General features: G+C 39.0%; 2 long non-coding RNA genes across 2 annotated transcripts in view; both read right to left on the bottom strand.

The window, feature by feature from the left end:
• LOC148981348 (uncharacterized) overlaps window positions 1-6,669 on the bottom strand; it is a 183,698-nt gene that overhangs the window by 26,414 nt on the left and 150,615 nt on the right. The window lies entirely within an intron of this gene.
• LOC148981349 (uncharacterized) lies at window positions 4,740-6,150 on the bottom strand. Its single transcript, XR_016168619.1, has 2 exons — window positions 6,023-6,150; window positions 4,740-5,067 (listed from the first exon to the last, which is right to left on the bottom strand). It is a non-coding gene; the product is annotated as an uncharacterized LOC148981349 (long non-coding RNA).

The raw sequence follows: 6,669 nt of genomic DNA, 5'->3' as shown, positions 1-6,669 counted from the left end.
CCTCGTTGTGTTTATGCTTCTTTTTAAAATTATATTAAATAAACATAACTATATATAAAATTACATCTAAACGTAGCTACGTTTCGTTTCAAAGACGGGAGGACAGTAAATATTGAAGAATCTGCCATAATCCCATTTTCTCCGGTTTTCCTCCGCTTTAATCTACACAACCGGAAATGGACGAGCATCCTTACGTCAAATGCGGAACTTATACGTGCATATAGCCCATTTGAGACTGAAAAAAACTGACCGTCCCTTGACTAACTGTTAGTGGATCATACTAGATCAGCCGAGTTATGCCACTGGCCCCTGAATTCTAGTTTGTAGCCGATTCTTTTCTTAGTATTTCTACACTGCAAATTGAAAAAGACAATTTAATACCCACAGAATTGAAATTAACATTTTCTCAGTGTATATATCAGAATCACCATTATGTTGAACAAATTTAGAATATTTCCTGTTGTCAAGTATAAATGAACACAATTGAACCATTTAACAACAAAAAAACTGCAAGAAATAGCACTTGCATTTTGTACATTTTAGCACACACAAAAGGAAGTCAATGGACCCATTTGCTCTTTTTGGCCATGATGATTGGAAATGAAGCATTTTGCAAGTATGTGGCAGGACAAGAGTCGCCATTTTGAGCTTATGATGATTAAAGGGTTAGTTCACCCAAAAATGAAAATTAAGTCATTAATTACTCACCCCCATGCTGTACCAACCCCGTAAGACCTTCGTTCATCTTCGGAACACAAATAAAGATATTTTTGATTGAATCTGAGGGCTGTATCACTCTTCCATAGACAGCCTGAGGGACTGCCTCTTGACGGCCCAGAAAGTCATTAAAAGAAAAGGTTTAAATATTCCATGTGCCTACAGTGGCTCAACTATAACTTTATCAAACGACGAGACTACTTTTTGTGCGAAAAAAAAAACGTAAATAACGACTTTATTCTACTTTCCATTACTTCCTTATGGGCGCATGCGCGAGAACTGAGACGAGACCGTTCTTCTTCGACTACTTTTTGTTACCGGCTGCTCACCGCTTAGGAGTTTTACCGCCCCCTACCGTATAAGATGACGTACTGCTTGTAAACAGAACGTTTTGCGCCTCTGGCTATATCAGTACGTCATCTTATACGGTAGGGGGCGGTAAAACTCCTAAGCGGTGAGCAGCCGGTAACAAAAAGTAGTCGAAGAAGAACGGTCTCGTCTCAGTTCTCGCGCATGTGCCCATAAGGAAGTAATGGAAAGTCGAATAAAGTCGTTATTTACGGGTTTTTTTCGCACAAAAAGTAGTCTCGTCGCTTGATAAAGTTATAGTTGAGCCACTGTAGGCACATGGAATATTTAAACCTTTTCTTTTAATGACTTTCTGGGCCGTCAAGAGGCAGTCCCTCAGGCTGTCTATGGAAGAGTGATACAGCCCTCAGATTCAATCAAAAATATCTTTATTTGTGTTCCGAAGATGAACGAAGGTCTTACGGGGTTGGTACAGCATGGGGGTGAGTAATTAATGACTTAATTTTCATTTTTGGGTGAACTAACCCTTTAAATCAATCTCCTTCATTCTATTAACTCAATTTTTCCATTTCAATGAACTTAAAATTTTAAGGCAACCAGGTTACTTACTTTTTTAAGTTAAACCAAGCATATTTTTTAAACCAAGTTCAGGATAAAAAAATGTGCTGATACCATCAGACCCAACAGCCTTGAAACTGATTGACAGTGAGTGACTAGCCTAGCTTTAATCAGTTTACTGTTGACAGGATCGACTCGATGTGTGCCTGAGAGAGACGTGCTTGCATGATCGAACCTCATTCCACACCTATAGAAAAGTGATTCTCTGAACTGGAGAAAGTACATTCCTTTAATCATTCAACCTCAATGTGCGCGAGAACGACATCTTGATGCTAACTGATGCGACTGAGCTTAAACCAACCATTCGTCAATGTAGGTCAGAATGCGTCTGCCTTGTACATGCTATTGTTTGTGCTGTATCCACGCATTTGGTTAAAAAGTGCGGGGTGATAAAGCTGGACCAAATGGAAGAACCCAAGACGATAACACTAAAAAATCCAACTTGCAAATTGTTAACTCTGTCAAAAATTGAGTGGGCAAATTTGAGTGCAATGTTGAGTTTACTTATAAAAACTATTTAACTGCAAGTGTACTACTATTTTGTCCAAAGAACAAACAATTAAGTTGAGAAAACTTCACATTTTTATTTCATAGTTCGAACGTTTAACTTCCCAGCAAGGACAGGGATGTTAAAAATGTTATGCTCGAAAGTCGTGAATAAACACTAAAATGCAGTGCTTGAGTGACAGAAAGTGTCATAGAATTGTCAGAAATGAGTCGAGGATATAAGAGCAGGATGACATGATGTTTATTAAATAATAATAAAAGCTATAAACGAAACAACCCCGAGGGGGAAACCAAGAGGGGTCTCAGGCAAAAACAGGTAACACAAGGAAACATTGACAATGAACCAGCACAAGACAGCAAACACAGGGAGACTAAATAGGGGGACGGCACCCACCTCTGACATCTGTCACACCATTGGACTGATTTCACTCGTGCTTCACAACGCAATCCCGCAGAGCGTTCACACAGTGTCAATCATCCTTGAAAGGGAACCTTAATTTTAAGAGGCATATAAATCCCTTTTACAAAGTCAAGATGATGTATTTGGGCTCTTCTAGAACAGCTGAATGTGCTTGAATGTTGATTATTTCCCCCAAATTCTCCATTGTTGCGGCTCCTCTTTTCCCAGTCTGTCAGTAACGCTCTGTTTTGCTCCCGTCTCTATAAAAGCCCCTCCTTCTGAAAAGCACAATGCACTCTGATTGGTCGGGGGACCAGTGTGTTGTGATTGGTCAAGCGCTTAGATGGAAATGAGAAATGTTTGGGAAAATTTCCCGGTCTCACGGCATTTCGTTTGAATTCTACGAGGTGGCTAATTCGTAACAATTCGTACGACCTCACTCGATTTTTGCTAAATCGTACATGTTTTACGAGTTGGCCAATCCGTACGAATGACCTACCCCCAACCCCGCCCCTATACCTACCCATCACGTGGGTTTAGACAAATCGTATAAATTCGTACGAGTAAAGTCACCTTTTAATCACTCGTATGAATTCGTACGAATTGGTCGTGAGATAGCGTTGGACCAAAAGCACAGGGCATCGCCCTCTACAGGCCCTTTATATAGGCAAATCTTTTATTAGCTACTGTTTTTCAACCCAACATCGGTTAAAAAAACACCCTGCTGTCTCACAATTATGCATAATCAAGGCCACATGAAACGTTTTGCCAATTATTATTATTATTTTTCGAATTTCGATATTATGTTCTGTGCACTCGCTCCACTGTGTGTTTGCTCTAGATAACTGCTCATGTAAGGAAGAGAAAAAAATGTGCGAATGATTTTGTAGACATGAGTCGGGTGGTGAGAAAAGGAAAAGAATTAAAAAGAAAGAATAATTTCACGTTAGTGACATTTTTAGGCTGCTCTATTATTATTATACAGTATTATTTTATTATTACAGTATTATATTATTATGCAGTAGATCTTATAATTCTCATGAGCATGGGAGTTCTTGCGTATAGCCAATGCGTGTCAGTGAGGACGGCATCACATGGTAAGCTCTATATAGCTTTGTATTCTAATTCTAATTTCCGCATTTGAAATAGGTCAAACCACTTTTTTTATTTGTCGATAAGATGCGCGTGAAAGTTGCGTTTGTTACTATACTACTTCCTATAGCAACCCCATCGCACACCTTGTCAAACCCCTTACCATAACCATGAGTTTCAACACACTGAGTAACTCAACCAGGCCTCACCCCTTTATTCAGTGTGTGCCGGGAATCAGTGACAATTTGTCATACTAAAAGAATGCACTCAGACAACAATATGAAAGCAATACAAATTCTGAAAAAAGCTGGCTTAGACTGCTAGACATTAGTTTTTCAAAGCTGCAGTTAAACCAGGTCCAGCAACAGCTCTACTAAAATTAGACACTTTATCAAGCTAAGGATATCAAAACACTTCACAAAACCATCTGCCATTTACACCGTGACAGGCAGGCAGTCCAAAACCCTGCCAGCCTTGAACAAAACGGTTTTGAAAATGATTGATGCCACATAGATTTAAAATATAGACTATGAACAGAATATTAGCAAGAGTGTTGCCTTCCAGCGTGCCTTCATCATACCAACGTGAATGGCTGTGATTGAAGCGTTCCTCGACCCGTCCTTGGCTGTTTGTAGGGTGTGATGATGGTAATGGGGGACTGTATGCAGGGATATCCCCATCACCAAGAAGGAAAAAGCCGGGTGGGGGGTACTCAGCATTGTCATAAAGTGGGCTGTTTTTAGAACACTAGTATCATGAACAGAACCAGGAAAACCACAAAGATGTTAAAGAATCGTCCCTGAGAGTCACAGTTGGTTTGCATTTGGATAAAATAGAACTGTTTGTAATTAAAATAGTCTTCTTTGTTACGATTTGGAGGCTTGATACGAATGTGGCGTCCATCCATTGTCCAGCAAGGTGTCCGAATTGCAGGACAACTTTTTCAAGTCCATCATGACGTGGATAGCAAATCACTTTACCTGCAATGTCCATCATTTTCTGAGCATTTGTCGGTTTTGGCACAGAGAACGTCCGGGCAGTGACAGTCCATAGGCAAATCATATCACATATTAATCATACACACATATTAATCAAGTCAAGTCAAGTCAAATATATTTATATAGCGCTTTTCACAATACAGATTGTATCAAAGCTGCTTCACAATATCAATCAAGACAACTTAACAGTGCTTGTTTATTCATGGAAAAAAAAGAGATCACACAATCATAATCATACACACATATTAGGACTTCCAAGTAAGTTCCCCAGCCGTGATCCTGGTATCTGTGCAGAATATCCATCAAGCCATCCATTGATTTTCTTGAAAGGCAGTAGTCGGGTCGAAGGTCTCTCTCAACATCGAAATACACCAGAAGGACAGGCATGGTGTGATTCTGCCTGGCATACCTGATCAGTCTGCCAAACTTAAAAAGAACAATTTGAATGATAGATTTAGGAAAACAGATTACGCCATGAAAAAGTATTGATTAGTTTTATAATGAAATGTATTAGAGGGAGTTGATCTATTTTCATTGTACTTTTGGACACTCATTTGTGGTGGTGGTGGTAAACTACACTGCATTATAGACCATTTCACAAGATGTAAACAACTCTGGTCCAGACCCAGATAGCAAACTGACATTGAATCAACGTGGAAATATGACATCGAAACAACGTTGATCTGACATTGTTTTGCTCATCGAATTAACGTTGAACCAACGTCAGACGCGTCATTATTTCAAAACTAACGGAAAATCAACCTGAAATCAACGCGTTGTTTCAACGTTATGAAAGCAAACCAATTTTCGATTTCATTTAGCTTTGAAGAATGCCGCGTCTGACGTTGGTTCAACGTTAATTCGATGAGCAAATCAACGTTGTTTCAATGTCATGAGAGACGTCGTTTCCACGTTGATTCAATGTCAGTTTGCTGTCTGGGGAAGCACTTCCTGTTTCAGTTTGTAACTGTTTTCTTGATTTCACATGTAAAGAAAACATCTTAAAGATGTTTGTTTAACTTTTTGATTCAGTTTTAAATGCTCTGTTGGTTGTATTTTATCCCAGCTTTTATGTAGTGTTAAAAAACTGAAACAGGAAGTGCTTCTGGACCAGTGTTGTTTACATCTTGTGAAATGGTCTATACTGAGAGCTGTTCGTGATATCCACTTTCACTCACCAAATTGACAAAATACTGGGAACAGCTCTCAGTATAATGCAGTATAATTTACATCACTTCATAGTTTAGGTTATATCACAATTTATCTTAGCCAAAAACTGTTTTATAAACTTATTGATTCATAAACTTATTAATCACATTAGCAGAAAGGTTGCAGGACACACTTTAGCCAAATTAACGGTACATTGAAATGAAACCAAAACCTGTTGGTCGGGCATGTTTGGATCGGGGTAGAAGTCTTCTTCTCTTGCGGTTCCTAATTCTTCTGGTAAGAAACTGGTGATGAGTTGTGATCTACTTTAACAGGAGAACTGCGAAGACTGCAGCAATGCCCACTGTATGGGGAGGGGTTATGCACAAGATATATTTGGCGAGATCGGTCGTCAATATGGTAGTGACGTAAGTGGCATCTATGAATAGCTTTATTTATTATCCACTGTCGATCAAAACTTACTATAAATGTAATAAAATCAGAATCATTCTCACGTTTTGGTGATACCCTTGTCATTTTTCTGTTATTGATGTTGTAATCAGGCTACTTCTCCGGTAGGGCAAGTAAAATGATCTTTTACTTGTCCCTTCAAAAAAATCAACTTGTCCCGGACAAGCGGATCCCATTAAAGGGTTAGTTCACCCAAAAATAAAAATTCGGTCAGTATTTACTCACCCTCATGTTGTGTAAGAACTTCGTTCATCTTCAGAACACAAATTAAGATATTTAAGATATTAAGATCACTCCTGCATACAGTCCATAGGCTTCTTGAGGGAATGACTCTTGCTGGCATCGAAAAGTCATTAAAGACATCGTTAAAATAGTCCAAGTGACTACAGTGGCTCAATCTTAAGTTTA

The sequence above is a fragment of the Pimephales promelas genome, chromosome 5 (assembly GCF_988280905.1).
Source record: "Pimephales promelas chromosome 5, fPimPro1.hap1.1, whole genome shotgun sequence".
NCBI classification, from domain to species: Eukaryota; Metazoa; Chordata; class Actinopteri; order Cypriniformes; family Leuciscidae; genus Pimephales; species Pimephales promelas.
This window is presented reverse-complemented; position numbering and strand designations above follow the sequence as displayed.